General features: G+C 49.2%; 3 protein-coding genes across 5 annotated transcripts in view; 1 reads left to right on the top strand and 2 right to left on the bottom strand.

Moving 5' to 3' along the window:
• Window positions 1-11,801, bottom strand: part of LOC137424790 (cytosolic 10-formyltetrahydrofolate dehydrogenase-like) — a 256,540-nt gene extending 244,739 nt beyond the window's left edge. Inside the window, exon 1 of one of the 3 annotated variants that reach the window (XM_078775917.1) lies at window positions 11,721-11,801. The gene's annotated coding sequence lies outside the window, so the exon portion shown is untranslated. Of the gene's footprint in view, window positions 1-10,881; window positions 10,938-10,968; window positions 11,243-11,720 lie in introns of those variants that run through there. The other 2 variants (XM_078775916.1, XM_078775919.1) reach the window with 2 other exon arrangements.
• Window positions 1-16,812, top strand: part of LOC137424777 (uncharacterized) — a 675,237-nt gene that overhangs the window by 430,371 nt on the left and 228,054 nt on the right. The window lies entirely within an intron of this gene.
• Window positions 1-16,812, bottom strand: part of LOC137424779 (uncharacterized) — a 107,458-nt gene that overhangs the window by 28,792 nt on the left and 61,854 nt on the right. The gene's annotated exons all lie outside the window — the stretch shown is intronic.

Here is a 16,812-nt window from a genome sequence, read left to right as displayed (position 1 = left end):
TTCATATACATTTGACCGAGCAGCATAATTATCACACAAAGATAAGCCTTTATAAGGAGTAGAGATAAGAAAAGTGATACATATGGCCCCTGACAATACACAAACACAGACGCTTTGATCCAAAATGGCTGCCAGACCATGTGAGTGATGACATAACTTTATATTCTCTAAGACAATTGTTGTGTAGATCACGCTCAAGAAATTTCAAACTGATCAGACTAATCGTTGTCCCAGTCGAATTAAGACATCATAATTAAGGCACCAATGACGTCATCCTTAACACTTATTCCCCATGCAGAGTTCTTTATAATGAGGCACATTTAAATTTTTTCTTTGGAGAAATTTTGGAGATATAGAGGTGCAACGTTTTTCTATTTTTCCAAGATGGTGCCCCTACCACGTGACCTATGACGACATAATTATCACAAATTCTACAGGCAGAGGTGCTCCTATGGTAAAATTCCATGTCAATCAGACCAACGGTTGTCGAGAAAATGAATTTTAAAAATGCAGACACGCAAGCCACATGTACACCACATGTATGCAACCGAATGCCTAACCCTCTCCGGCCTAGCTCCCCATGCTCTGTCTGTGCTTTTCCCCCCAAAATATTCCTACAGGTCACACAAGATCTGCCAGCAACCCTCTTCTGGTGAAACTGCCAAAATCTAGACTCTCTGCTCACCTTCACTCTTTCCTCCCACCTCTGGAACAAACTCCCTCACTCTCTTCAATCCATCTCCTCCCTCCAGGTCTTCAAAACAGCTGTTCACCACCATCTCTTATCTTCCCCTATCCAAAACCTTGATCTTTTCTACCCCCGTATAAAACACCCCAGATCCGCCTCTTTCAATCTCCAACTTCTTTGCTGTAATTCCTAGTCGTGTTCATAAGCTTTATACCGTGTACTCCTCTCCCAGCCCTCTCCCTTCAACAAATCTACCGACGTCCCTGTTCTCTTCTGTTGTTGTGCTTGTGTGCTTCCCTCTCTCTCCCTCTTGTCTCCTGCTCCATCCATTGTATGTTTTATGTGTCTGTGCATGTTTTCATGTTTAATGTGTTAGCTCTTACATGAGCCTCGATTCTGTATACAAAATAAATAATGAAAATTAAAATAAAAAAAACTGCTTTTCGCTTCGCAAGCGCAAGGTAAAAATCATATCTGCAATCTCATTGCATTTGATTGGCGACAGCTACTATTCAAAGTACGCAGGAGCAAATGGCAAATGCTGGCCCATTTACAATCATTATTGTCACACAAATCGTATGATGTTAATCATTGGTTGACTGACATGATGTAACTTAGAGCAAAACATTGTATCAATGAGAACCACAGCTGTTCTTTGCACCAAACTATGAAACATTGGCAGAACAACTCTAATTAGTGAAACAGTACTCCAATAACATTCAAAAGGAATTTGGCCTGGATAAGTGTGCCAAGTACACATTCATATGAGGTAGACCAACAAAATCGGACAACATAGAATTGACACGAATAAAACAATAAAGGAGTTAGACAATGACACATCATACAAATAAATACCTTGGGGTAGAAGAGGGCCACCAAACATGTCACAAACAAATGCACAAAACAATTACCAAAGAATGCCTGCGTAGAACGAGGCTGATGCTGAAAACAGAACTTTCTCCAAGGAACAAAATCAAAGCCATAAACCATAAACAAAGTACAGCTGCAGAAAAATAAACTGGCCACAATCAAAAATCAACAAACTGGATATCAAAACAAGGAAACTCCTCACCATCCACAAAATGTTTCACAAAAATCAATGCATCCCGAGAATGTACCTGCCGAGACGAGGAGGAGGTAGCGGCCTGATGGAGCTCAACCAAGCGCATAGGATGACAGCTGTATGATTGGCCTAATACGTAAAAAGTTCAACAGACTACCAAATCCAATTTGTAAGCAAACAGAAATACAACAAACCAGAGAAGGTATCCCTAACCCACCTGGCAAAATATTTACAAAGACAGGTGCGAATGGAAGATGTCATACAATAAACTGAAACAACGAGTACAGCCGCCACAATAGCAAAAAATAAGAAAGAAAAATATAAAACAAAATATCAGCAGATATACACCGCCAACTGGGAAAACGATAGAGCAGGAAGGTATAAATATATAAAACTAGTACGACCAAGTACCAAGTTTGATTTGAGTGTAATACCTGTGCCAAGTTTGATTTAAATTCATTCAGCTGTTCTCAGGTTATCACATTTTTACCTGGAATGACCTATGACCTTTGACCACTTGACCCCAAATTTTAATCAGTTCAAGTTTACATCATTATACATACCTGCACCAAGTTTTAATTTAAATCCCTTCAGCTGTTCACAAGTTATCACACTTTTTACCTGACATGACTTCTGACCTTGGGAGCCCAAAATCTAATCAGTTAATCTTTACATCATTATACATACCTCTACCAAGTTTGAATCAGATCATTTCAGCCGTTCTCAAGTTATACACCTATTACGGACTTTGACATTTAACCCGCAAATTATAATCAGTTAATCTTTACATCAATATACATACCTGTACCAAGTATGAATTGGAGTACTTCAGCTGTTCTCAAGTTATAGATGTATTTATGTACTTTGACCTTTGAGCTTTGCCCTCAAAATCGAATCAGTTAATCTTTATATCATTATACATACCTGTACCAAGTTTGAATTAGATCACTTCAGCCGTTCCCAAGTTATAGACATATTACAGACTTTAGCCTTTGACTTATTGACCCCAAAATCGAATCAATTCATCTTTACATTATTCTCCATAACTGTACCAAATTCGGTCAGAATCCCATCAATGGTTCACAAGTTATCGCGGAAACAGGATTTTTACCTAACATGCCCTGTGACCTTTGGCCATTGACCTCGTGATCCCAAAATCGAATCAGTTCATCTTTACCTCATTATACATACCTGCACCAAGCTTGACTAGGATCCATTCAGCCGTTCTCAAGTTATCGCGGATACGAAAACCTATCACGGATGGATGGACAGACGGATGGACAACCTTAAAACATAATGCCTCTGGCAACTTCATCAACAGAGGCATAATAATAATAATAATAAAATAGAAAAAATAAAGAGTTGGACAGATTGGGAGTAGACAAAGAAGGCTCTTCGAAATGGCTAAAAACAGGTCAGCTCAACTGTGATGGATAACGAATCATTATACGAGTAAATGCCCAAGACCAAGGACACTGCACCAATGGCTTTAAGAAAATGGTGGGACTGAGTCAATGAGACAAGTGTGGTTCTGCAAGGTAGAAACAGAAAGTATGAGTCACCTCCTACCAGGATGTAAAAAAAACAAACAAAAAAAACCTCATGTTGGAGCAGCTGTACACCCAAAGGCACAACAAGGAATGTCGAGTAATCCGCTGCCACATCTGAAAAAGTCTCAATATCCCAGTTCCATAAAAGTCATGGAAACATGAACCAAAAGCAATCACTGAAAACAGGGACACAAGGACATGTATGACCTAATGATCCAATCAAGCGTGAACATAGAAGACAAAGCATTGCGACCAGATATAGCACTGAGGTACAAAAAAGAAGAGAAGGCATTGCTAATTGAGGCTGAGGTGTCAGTCCCCAGCAATTTTAGCCTAAACGCGCAAATCAAGAAAATGACCAAAAAACAAGTCCTCAAAAATGAAGTGAAAAGATCCTGGAAGATGAAGAGTGACACAATTGTACCAGTGATTATTGGATGTCATCGATGCCTTCATTTTAACGTCATAATTCGACAATTACGCAACGCTTAGACCGATCAATTTGAAACTTGTGGAGCGGGATCTACGCAACAATTATATTGGAGAATGTAAATGTATGACGTCATCGGTCACATGGTCTGGCAGCCATATTGGATCAAACAAAAAACCCTTAAAAAAACAGAAGAGTTGGCTCACACCAAGTCAACTGAGTAGGGGAAGAATTCTATGTATGAATTCTACAGGACCATGTAGTTCTTCTGAGTGCTTTCTCGGTTGGTTCTCTTGTTTTCTATTCTATAGAGATGCAGTCTTTCCCCGACTGGTATCAACCTCATCTCTGCTATTTTGTTGGCCAACTCTTCTTCCAGTCATCATCATCGTCTTTTTCTTCTTCTCTACTTTGTTGTTCTCCCTAGTCTTCATGTTCTTTATCATCTACTGTTCTTGCTCTCATCCCTTCTGTCTCTGTTGGTGTCATATGATTTAGGTCAGCAGGTGAGACTTGTTCCTTCTCTCGTGGTAGGTAGGTCTGCATCATTTCTTTCTGTTGTGTGTGAGCAGCATTTCCGAGCCAGTTGGTTTTGTGCATTTGAACACGATGGTGGAACCGTCACGTTTAGCACAACAATGTAGGTTGCTGGTCCTATGCTGTACTGAAAATGCCCTGAGGGACACTACTGGTCTACGCTGTACTGAAAATGCCCTGAGGGCCATTACTGGTCCTATGCTGGACTGAAAATGCCCTGAGGGCCATTACTGGTCCTATGCTGCACTGAAAGTGCCCTGAGGGCCATTACTGGTCCTATGCTGTACTGAAAGTGCCCTGAGGGCCACTAAATGGTAGGCCCATGGCTGCATGGTTGGGGTATCAATTTGACATTTGGACAGGGTGCCAGCACCGCGGGATATTTCATGTCCACCAGCAATGAATCCTAGCAGATGAATCCCAACCAGGCTAACACAACAACGTTGGGCCAACGTCAGCACCGTCGTTGGGCCACCGTCAGCACCGTCGTTGGGCCAACGTCAGCACCGTCGTTGGGCTAACGTCAGCACCGTCGTTGGGCCAACGGAGTTGTGTTAGCTGTGAAGCCTATCATCCCATCTGATCCATGTGGGGAATCAGATCCAGATGAGATAACTGTAATTGCAACATCCTATCGGACCATATAGTATTTGACAAGTCTTACTACACTTTTTCTTCTTTGACGACAACAATTATTCCCACGTTATTGTGGGGTTGGTTGGTGGGGGGCGGTGGGGGGTGGAGGGGGTGGGTGGGGAGAAGGGGAGGGGAGGAAGCTTGGCACAAGTCTTACACGAACTGATTGGCCAAGCCTGCCATTCGGATAAGGTTATGGCAGAATTTGTTGATAGGATGGCAGAATAGATAAGATGATGGCAGAATTTGTTCCTGATGACAGCGATAACTCTCCTACTATTCATGAAGGACACCGTGGGATCTATAACGTCCATTAACGAATGTGAAACACCAGGATGGCAGTTTATACCTATGTCAGGATTCGAAGTCAGGCTAGATAGCTTGGAGGCGAGTGTGCGAACCTCCAAGTCACCGCACAGTATCTAGTGCCACATGTAAATCTGTATTGGGTACATTCAGACTTCACGCAAAGAAAGTGCTCGCACGCACCTTTGCACCTCTTCTAAGACTCCTCGCAGGACACGTCACACAAACTTCATTTTGGGGGGAAATAAATCGATTGCACGAAACACAATTCCGTTTGGGAAGTCGAGCGACCTTCGGATTGCTAAACCCGGATTAAAACGGTGGATCTCAACACGATACTGGAGACGGTTAAAAATAAACATCTTCATATTAAATGGGGGTTAAAGGAGGGCAAAAAGCTTCTTTCGTGTGACGTTGTAGCGGTTACCGCTGGATGCACACAATCGCCTTGCACCGGCCAGAACACGGCCAGACGCGCCTCTCCCGGGCATGCTCGGACTCACTGTTCCCGGGCACGCCCGAACCTCCCGGGCACGCCCGGTGTCGTCTTTCCCGGGCATGCCCGCTCTCGCCTTTCCAGGGCTCGCCCAGAGCGTCCGGGCATGCCCGCTATCGCCTTTCCAGGGCTCGCCCAGAGCGTCCGGGCATGCCCGCTATCGCCTTTCCAGGGCTCGCCCAGAGCGTCCGGGCATGCCCGCTATCGCCTTTCCAGGGCTCGCCCAGAGCGTCCGGGCATGCCCGCTATCGCCTTTCCAGGGCTCGCCCAGAGCGTCCGGGCATGCCCGCTATCGCCTTTCCAAGGCTCGCCCTTGACACCCGGGCATGCCCGGTATAGCTTTTGCCGGGCAAACTTCCCGACATAAATGTGTATATATATTGCTGCCCGATAAACGGGCTTGTGAGAATACCTGAGCTGTTTTGTTTCAATAAAGCAACTCGGACGAATTCCGTCTTTGGTCGCGTCAATTCATTTTGACTCGCGTTGGAGCGCAGTTCCTTCATTGGTGACCTACCGACATGGATACGGCAGTGACGCTTAAACTGCCTACCTTCTGGGAGGCTCACGCCGCTGTTTGGTTCGCTCAGGCGGACTCTCAGTTCGCCCTGCGAGGCATCACCGCGGACGACACCCGCTTCCACCATGTTGTGGCGGCGCTCGGTTCCGCCACCGCAGCCCGCGCCTTGAGCCTCCTCGAGCACCCGCCGGCTGCTGACAAATACGACGCGCTGAAGACACTCCTCCTCGATGCTTTCGCCCTCTCACCGGCAGCACGCGCACGGCGCCTGCTCGCTCTGCCCGAGCTCGGCGACACGCGCCCGTCAGAGCGCATGGACTATATGCTCTCGTTGCTCGGTGAGCACTCTCCGGATTTTCTGTTCCGCGAACTGTTCCTTCGCCAGCTGCCTCACCCGGTACGCCTCGCCCTGGCTGGCACGTTGATCACGGATTCCCGCGCCCTCGCCAGGGAAGCCGATAAGATCTCCTCGGCGGGCCAGCACATCGGCGCGGTTACCTGGAGCCCGCCGTCGTCCGAGGCGACGCCCACGACGCCCGAGCTCCCTGCGCGGTTGGAGGCCGAACTGCCGGTGCAACTGGCGGCCGCCACGCCGCACCGCCCGCTTCCGACACGATGGCCGGGGCCTCCACCTGACCGTGCGTGGTGTTATTACCACGCCAGGTTCGGACACAAGGCTCGGACGTGCCGGCCCCCGTGCACTTTCGGCAGGTCGGGAAACGGCCGGGCCGGCGTTCATTCCCAGCCATGAGCGCCGGCCACTTGGGCAACTTGCTGTTTATTCGGGACAAAGCGTCTGGGCGGCGTTTCCTGTGTGACACCAGCGCCCAACTGAGCGTCATACCCGCCTCCGAGCAGGACAGGCGGGACGCCGTTTGCGGCCCCTCTTTGGTCGCTGCTAATGGCTCGGCCATACGCACTTTCGGCCCACGCGTCGTCACCCTCTGCTTCGGCAGCCAGCGTTTTCAATGGACTTTTGTGACCGCCTGCGTCCCCATGGCTTTGCTGGGCGCCGACTTCCTCTGCGCGCACGGGCTGCTGGTCGACGTCAAACGTCGTCGCCTTGTCAACGCCGAGACCTTCAGCTCCCTGGCGTGCACGATGAGCAGCTCCGCGCCGACCGAACTGGCGTGCGCCCTCCCGCCAGCGAACGAGTTCGCTCGCCTGCTCGCGGAATTCCCGGCCCTCACGCGGCCGACGTTTTCGGCCGTCGTGGTGCGGCACGGGATCGAGCACCACATACCCACTACGGGCCCGCCGGTCTACGCCAGGGCCCGCCGCCTCGACCCGGCCAAGCTCGCCGTGGCGAAGGCCGAGTTCGACGCGTTGGAGCACCTCGGCATCGTGCGGCGCTCCGATAGCGCGTGGGCCTCGCCACTGCACATCGTGCCAAAGCCGGGGGGTGGTTGGCGCCCGTGTGGTGACTACCGCCGTCTCAACGACGCTACCACCCCCGACAGGTACCCGATCCCGCATATTCAGGACTTTTCCGCCCGTTTGGCGGGACGGGTCATCTTTTCGAAAATTGACCTGATACGGGGCTACCACCAGGTACCTGTCCGGGCGGCCGACGTCCCGAAGACGGCCGTCATCACGCCGTTCGGCCTGTTCGAATTTTTGCGGATGCCGTTTGGCCTCAAGAACGCGGCCCAGGCGTTCCAGCGCTTGATGGACGGCGTGCTGCGCGACCTGCCGTTTCTTTTCGTCTATCTGGACGATATCCTCGTCGCCAGCACGTCCCGCGCCGAGCACCTCCTCCACCTCCGAACACTGTTCGGTCGCCTCAGCGAGCACGGCTTAATTGTCAACCCGGTCAAATGCCACTTCGGCGCGACGACCGTTGACTTTTTGGGCCACCGCATCACCAAGACCGGGGCCGTGCCGCTGCCGACCAAGGTTGAGGCCATCACCACGTTCCCGCGTCCCCGTTCCATCAAGGCCCTCCAAGAGTTCCTCGGCATGGTGAATTTTTATCACCGATTCGTGCCCCGCGCTGCTCAGCTCATGCGGCCCCTTTACGAGGCCCTCCGGGGCAAGCCGGCCAAGCATGACATTGTTTGGTCCGCGGCCATGGACGCGGCCTTCGCCAGCGCCAAACGGGCCCTCGCCGACGCAATGCTGCTGGCTCACCCGGTGCTCAACGCACCCATTGCCCTCACTACGGACGCCTCCAACTACGCGGTGGGCGCCGTCCATGAGCAATGGGTGGACGGGGTTTGGCAGCCACTCGCTTTTTTCAGCCGGCAACTCCGGCCGAACGAGTTAAACTACAGCACGTTCGACCGCGAGCTGCTCGGGCTATTCCTGGCCGTTCGCCATTTCCGACACCTCCTGGAGGGCCGCCCGTTCACGGCTTTCGTCGACCACAAGCCGTTGGTCTACGCAATGGCTAAGGTCACGGAGCCGTGGTCAGCCCGCCAGCAGCGCCACCTCTCCGCCGTGTCGGAGTTCACCACGGACATCCGGCACGTCGCCGGCAAAGACAACGCCGTGGCCGACTGTCTTTCTCGGGCCAGCGCGAACGCGGTCCACCTCGGCGTGGACTTCGCGCTCATGGCGGCCGACCAGACCACCGACGCCTCGGTGCAGGCACTCCGTGCGGCGGACACGGGCCTCCGCCTGGCCGACATTCCCTTCGCGGGCACCGTCCTGCTCTGCGACGTCTCCCAGGGCCAGCCCCGCCCCATCGTGCCCGTTTCCTGGCAGCGCCGCATCTTCGCCTCCATCCAGGCCTTTCTCACCCGGGCCGGAAAGCTTCTCAGAAGCTGGTGTCGGCACGTTTCGTCTGGCACGGCCTTCGACGAAACATCCGCGACTGGGCCAACGCCTGCACGGCCTGCCAGCGGGTCAAGGTCCACCGCCACACCCAGGCCCCGCTGGCACCTTTCGCCGTGCCTGAACGGCGTTTTGACCACGTCCACGTGGACCTGGTGGGTCCCCTGCCCCCCTCGCGGGGGTTCACCCACCTGCTCACCATGGTGGACAGGACCACCAGGTGGCCGGAGGCTGTGCCCCTCGCCTCCACCACCACCGCCGACATGGCGCAAGCGTTCATCGCCACCTGGGTCGCGCGCTTCGGCGCACCAGCGGACATCTCGTCCGACCGCGGCCCACAGTTAACGTCTGAGCTTTGGGGCGCGGTCGCCCTTTCGTTGGGGGTCACGCTGCACCGCACCACGGCCTACCACCCCCAAGCCAACGGGTTGTGCGAGCGGTTTCACCGCTCCATGAAGGCGGCACTCATAGCCGGCCTTCAGGACGACGGTTGGGCCGACCGGCTGCCGTGGGTCCTTTTGGGCCTTCGCACGGCCCCCAAGGAAGACCTCCAGGCGTCCGCCGCCGAGCTCGTCTACGGACAGCCGCTCCGCGTCCCGGGCGAATTCATGCCCGACGCTACCAGTCCCTGGTCCACCGCTCGCCAGCGCTCGGACCTCCAGGAGGCCGCCCGACGATTTGCCCCCGTGCCGACGTCCCGCCACGGTGGCCCCCAGTCCTACGTCCCCCCGGCGCTTCGCACAGCGGAGTACGTCTTTGTGCGTCATGACGCGCACCGGGGGCCACTCCGGCCGCCGTACGACGGGCCCTTCCGGGTCCTGCGACGGGGCGACAAGTCTTTCATCGTCGACTTCGGCGGCCGGCCGGACCGGATTTCTGTGGACCGCCTCAAACCGGCGCACATGGACGTCGACCGACCACCACGGTTGGCCCTTCCTCCGCGGCGAGGCCGCCCCCCGTCCACAGTTCCCCCCGCTCGACCACCCACCACCACATCGGACCCCTCCCCACGACCCTCCAGGGGTCGCTTCGGCCGGGTCATCCGGACCCCCCTTAAATTGACCCTGCCGGTGCAGGTCGATTCTGGAGGGGCGTGTGTAGCGGTTACCGCTGGATGCACACAATCGCCTTGCATGGCCAGACGCGCCTCTCCCGGGCATGCCCGGACTCACTGTTCCCGGGCACGCCCGAACCTCCCGGGCACGCCCGGTCTCGTCTTTCCCGGGCATGCCCGCTCTCGCCTTTCCAGGGCTCGCCCAGAGCGTCCGGGCATGCCCGCTATCGCCTTTTCAGGGCTCGCCCAGAGCGTCCGGGCATGCCCGCTATCGCCTTTCCAGGGCTCGCCCAGAGCGTCCGGGCATGCCCGCTATCGCCTTTCCAGGGCTCGCCCAGAGCGTCCGGGCATGCCCGCTATCGCCTTTCCAGGGCTCGCCCAGAGCGCCCGGGCACGCCCAGCCTCGACTTGCCAGGCCGCAGCCAAACACGCCCGGGCAGGTCCAGACTCGCCTTTCCAAGGCTCGCCCTTGACACCCGGGCATGCCCGGTATAGCTTTTGCCGGGCAAACTTCCCGACATAAATGTGTATATATATTGCTGCCCGATAAACGGGCTTTTGTCAGAATACCTGAGCTGTTTTGTTTCAATAAAGCAACTCGGACGAATTCCGTCTTTGGTCGCGTCAATTCTTTTGACTCGCGTTGGAGCGCAGTTCCTTCAACGTAACATTTTAGTCTTCGTTCCTCATTCCCCCACCCGCAGCGAGCAATCTGACACCAGGAGGCTACAAAAAGAAAAATAACTTGGCTGAAAAACTACAAACACAAAAAAAATTAAAGTTTATAAAAGTTAAACTTTTAAAAGTTAACAAGAAAGTTTCGCACGGGCACAAGTCGTGTGCAGACGGGCTTAGGAGAGGTAGCACCAAATCCCCTGTTGTAGGTCAACACCGTTACTGGACCCCAACTCACCAGCTGTACCAGGAGCAACACACCCAGGAAAAGCAGTCGATCAAACAGGGGAAAACGAGATCGCTTCAGCTTTTGTGGAATTGAAATGGACCCATAGGGGGAGAGTTCGAGCTTCAGTCCCGACCTGGTAGGACGAGGCGAGGGGAGGAACCCGAGCCTGGAGTGTTTACCACTGCTGATCCTTTTTTCATTCCCTTCCGCAGGATCGTAAATGAAAGTTCACGGCGGTCAGGGCTTCCCAAAACAAATGGGTTACGTCGATGTAATGGGGCGTGGCCTCGTGGGGAGCTCATCATCAATATCCCACGTGACGGGGCGTGGCCTTGCGTCAATTCAAACGTGAACTTGGAAAAGTGACAGCTCCATTAAAAAAATCTCCAACACATAAACCAATCACATTGATGGGAAGAAACCATAAAATAAATCATTACTCGCAAAATCGAAGATGTTTCAAGTATATTGGTTGGTCTTGTGCGTTATTCTGTCTGTGTCTGTCTGTCTGTCTGTTTGTCTGTCAATCGCCGACAGGTCACAATAATTTTAAACCGTTCTTCACGAACCTTCACCAGATGGTAGACTTGGTCATAAGGAAGTAGCCTATTGAGTTTGAGGTCAAAGGTCATCTTAAGGTCAATGAAATGTTAAAACATAAAAATAAAATAAATGTAAAAAATAAAAAATGTAAAAAATTAAAAATTAAATGTTGAAAAATAAAAAAAACATTTTTCAACATTCTTCCTTTTGTTTTGCACCTTGTGATCTCTCCTGTTGTCGTCTCCCCTTTAGATCTCTCCTTTCGTCCTTTATATCCAAAGTCGAGGCTCATGGAAGAGCTAGAGCATGAGAATCACAAAGAGTAAATCAGCAACGACAAATGATGGCAAGGCGAAGAGGTACTCAAACTAGGCTCTTTCAGATCCTGAGATCACAAATGCTCCATCATCAATTTTGAATGCCAGCTTTGCAGATTAATAATCTCAAAAAGTATTCATCAAGACATAAACACCCAGCATAACCTTCATACTAATACTTCATACTTCATTTACAGTCAGGTCAGTCTCTTGACTGCCACTGCTAACATGTAACCCAGTGCCACCTGCCGCATGGTCGGAAAATCGGCGACTAAACCGACAACCCTCACTGGCTTGCCAGTGGAGAGGGTGACAGACAGTGACACCCTGCAGGACTAAAAACCATACCTGTTAAAGGGGGGATGAGCTCCCTTCGGGAGCCAATGGCCATCCAGTAAGGACATTGTTTCTCCAAAAAAACCACACATCCGGTTGGACCGGGTTTTTTTTCGGTAAAACCGGTTTTTAGGTTTTTTTTAGGCTTTAAGGGTCTTCGGGGTCTCAAAGGGTCTTAAAGGGTGTTAGGAGACTTCAGGGATCTTAGGGATCATTATAATATAAGGGCCATAGGGGTCTTTGTGATCTTCGGGTCCTAAAGGATCTTTGGGTCTGAAGGGTCTTAAGGGTCGTTGGGGTCTCAAAGCATCTTTGGGACCTTAGGGCTCTTGATGGTCTTAAGGGTATTTGGGGTCTTATGGGTCTTCGGGTTCCTACAAGTTATAATGGTCTTGGGGTCTTCAAAGGTCTAAGGGGTCGCAGCAGTCCAAAGGGTCGAAAGGTGGTACATTCCAATAGTACGTAATTAATAGACGGATGTGTGGTGAGTGTGCCACTGATGTTCAAGCATTACGTAAATAATCTATCTAAATATCTATAAAGCTCAGTTGACTTATTGCTCCACCAAATAACAGTGAAACGGAGTTGAGTAAAGGGGTGAAAATTCTACAGATGCTGTGATAAATAACTAACTCTGTCGGTTTGAATGTTTGAAAGAGAATGGACGTCTGGATCAATTTTTGAATTAAATATAAATCCCGATTTATATATATATTTCTCTAGAATGCAAGCAATCTCTGTGTGTCTGTGTCTGTCTGTGTGTATGTCTGTGACCGCTGTTTCTCGACAACCACTCGTCCGATCTCAGTGAAACTTGCCAGGTATATTGCTGGGGACCTGACGATGTGCCTTTTCAAGGTTTGCTATTAACCGGACAAGTGGTTACCAAGTTATGGCCATTTATTTAGCAAACACATACGTTTTGTACGTGAACGAAGGAACGGCGAAGGACGAGAGCGAAGACCGAAGGAACGATGAAAGTTTTAATACTTACTGTCCATATACTTAGTCTATATTATAGCCGGCGAAGCCGGTGTTGTCAATAAACGCGTACGTATTATGTCGAAAACCAGATTATGCCTTGGCTTGAGAATTCCGAAGCTCAATGGAGGATTCCGAAGCTTGCGGATGCGGAAGTATGCATAACAAATTGGAAAACGTTCAATAGGAGTTTCTTTCACCCGTCTTTGTTTGATTCACAATCTTATGCACCTCCAATTTATTATTAAAATACTTTAAGTCCAACCTCGGCCCGCACGGGCCTGGTTATCTTCAGCGAAAATCGTCACCAAACACCGGAACCAATGAGATTCGAGCATTTGAAAAAATATTTCTAAAACCAAATCACTCAATGGAGGCCGCCATCGACCGGATGCGGAAGTTTGCATAAAACAATTGCGAAAAAGTTCAATAGGAGTTTGTTTCACCCGTCTTTGTTTGATTCACAATCTAATGCACCTCTAATTTGGAATTAAAATACGTTAAGACCAACCTCGTTATCTTCAACGAAAATCGTCACCAAACACCGGAACCAATGAGATTCGAGCATTTGAAAAATATTTTTCTAAAGCTTATTACGCGTTTCGGAGGGTGAAAACGCCGTCAAATATTCTAAAATTGACGAAGAATTATTTTTTAGAAATCTCGCGGCCGGAGGGGATAGTTTTTCACGGCCGGAAATATCCGAAGTTGAGACGGAATTCACCGAATTAATCAAGAAGAATGAATGAATATTGAATGAACTAGTGAATGAATGAACATTCACCGAATTAATCAAGAAGGAAATTTTAATAAATTTTAATCTCATCCAGAATGCAAATGGTGTCATTTTGAACTAGTTACGGCACCGACTACACCTACCTACTACAAACTACCTAACCTACTGATGCCATAGTGATGGGTAAAATAGTGGCAAGAAGCTTTGGCTTCGCCGGCTCATTGCTGCTTTGCAGTCAGGTACTAGTAGCCGGCAAAGCCGGTGTTGTCAATAAACGCGTACGTATTATGTCGAAAACCAGATTATGCCTTGGCTTGAGAATTCCGAAGCTCAATTGAGGCCGCCATCTTGCGGATGCGGAAGTATGCATAACAAATTGAAAAACGTTCAATAGGAGTTTTTTTCACCCGTCTTTGTTTGATTTACAATCTTATGCACCTCCAATGTATTATTAAAATACATTAAGACCAACCTCGGCCCGCACGGGCCTGGTTATCTTCAAAGAAAAGCGTCACCAAACACCAGAACCAATGAGATTCGAGCATTTGAAAAAATATTTCTGAAACCAAATCACGCAATGGAGGCCGCCATCTTCCAGATGCGGAAGTTTGCATAAAACAATTGCGAAAAAGTTCAGTAGGAGTTTGTTTCACCCGTCTTTCTTTGATTCACAATCTAATGCACCTCTAATTTGAAATTAAAATACGTTAAGACCAACCTCGTTATCTTCAACGAAAATCGTCACCAAACACCGGAACCAATGAGATTCGAGCATTTGAAAAATTTTTTTTTTAAGCTTATTACGCGTTTCGGAGGGTGAAAACGGTGTCAAATATTCTAAAATTGACGAAGAATTATTTTTTAGAAATCTCGCGGCCGTAGGGGATAGTTTTTCACGGCCAGAATTACGGTATAAGCGGTTTACATAAAGAAAGAAAGCTCGGTTTGATTAACGACAGTCACACATTGCCGTTGAAACGGCGCTATCGTCTGATCTGTCGGCGCTGATCTTACTACAAGCTAACTTCTTCTGGTGGAGGAAGCTGCCATGCCCGGAGAGAACCAGCCCTGACAGCGACTGAAGTTAGAAGACTACAGACATACTGTGAAAACGTATGTTAAGCCCAGTTAAAATTTCTTAAAATAGGCCCGAAGCTAGCACATCTATAGTTATTTCCTTAAGCTTCTTGTGACATTTATTGTATGTAGGTATTGGGGAGGACTGTCTGCTCTTCTCTTTTACCAAGTCTTACCAGGTACGGTACCTACACCGACCTACTATCAACTACCTAAGCTACTGATGCCATCGTGATGGGTAAAATAGTGGCAAGAGGCTTTGGCTTCGCCGGCTCATTGCGGCTTTGCAGTCGGGTACTAGTAGATTGATTGTAGTTAAACACAATGCCCCAATCCATTCGTCGTCTACGACAGCAAAGGAACAAAACTGCGCATCTAGTCAGGTTCACTATGTTTTTTCGTTCAAAATCATGGTCGATTAGCAAACCTATACATTTTTGGAAACGTTATTACATGGAAAATCTGAAAATCAATGTTTACATTTGCCAATTCCGACCAATTCGATTCGACCAATTCGACCAATTCGACCAATCGACCAATTCGACCATTCGACCATTCGACCAATCGCTTCGATCGACCATTCGACCATTCGATCGATTCGATTCGATTCGATTCATCGAATTCGATTCGATCGACCATTCGACCAATTCGATTTGCCAATCAATTTGACCGACCTTTGCTTGTGTGGAACGGACTGTGAAAACGATGCGGACTATATTGTTGGATACGACACACAGGACAGTGATAACGAACTCTAAATGGCATATTCTGTAATCGTGTATGTTTCATGCCATTGACTGCCTGTGTATATTTTGTCATTGACTGCCTGTGTAGATGCGAAGTTATACTGACTGCATGTGTATATATGATTTTGCTGACTGCCTGTGTATGTTTGGTGATATGAATTATTGTGACACATTTTGATGTTATTAACTGCCTGTACAAAATGATAACATGTATTCGATTATGCAACTTATCGCGAATATAAAGACAGTATTTTGCAATTCAAAACCTTTGATTCGTGTCTTACCATTCCCCATAGCACTAATTTGATACTTTCATTGGATTCCTTGTCCCTGAAAATATAGGTTTAGTATATTTTTTAAAGTTTTTAGGGTAATTAGAGGCAGAAATAGAACAAAATATGTATTTTACAGTGGCCATTTTGAAAATCCAAAATGGCCGCCATACAGGTATCTCTCCAAATGTAAACTGTCCAAAACTCTGTCTCACTGAGACCTGGCAACAACCACTGGACTACTACACGCTCAACCTCACCACACCCAATGGATATACTTACATCAATAAACCACGCTCGGAGGGCCGAGGTGGTGGAATTGCCGTTATTCACCGACAAGACATCAAGACCAACCTCATCTCCATCTCATCTGCTCCATTATTTGAACACCTGGCTTTTAAACTCTCTGGTCACACACAGTCAGTCATGGCTGTTGTCTACCGCCCTCCCAAACCACACCCATCATTCCTGTCTGACTTCTCCGACTTTCTGACCCAGCTATGTTCCCTCTCCCCCTCAATCCTCCTCCTTGGTGATTTCAATATCCACATGGACTCCACTGACTCCACGCTAACCACTGACTTCACTGATTTACTCACCTGCTTTAACCTCACTCAACATGTCAACTTTCCTACCCATAACCGTGGTCACATTTTGGACCTTGTCTGCTCTACTGGACTAATTTTGCACCATCTCTCTGGCTCCGACCTCACCCTTTCTGACCACTTAGCCATCACTATGACCATCAACATCCCCACCCCAGCACCAAGGCATTATCGCACTATCAACTTCCGTAAGCTAAACGCTCTTTCACCTACCTCATTCTCATCGACCCTCTCAGAAAA

The sequence above is a fragment of the Myxine glutinosa genome, chromosome 4 (assembly GCF_964187855.1).
Source record: "Myxine glutinosa chromosome 4, kmMyxGlut1.1, whole genome shotgun sequence".
In the NCBI taxonomy this organism is placed as follows: Eukaryota; Metazoa; Chordata; class Myxini; order Myxiniformes; family Myxinidae; genus Myxine; species Myxine glutinosa.
This window is presented reverse-complemented; position numbering and strand designations above follow the sequence as displayed.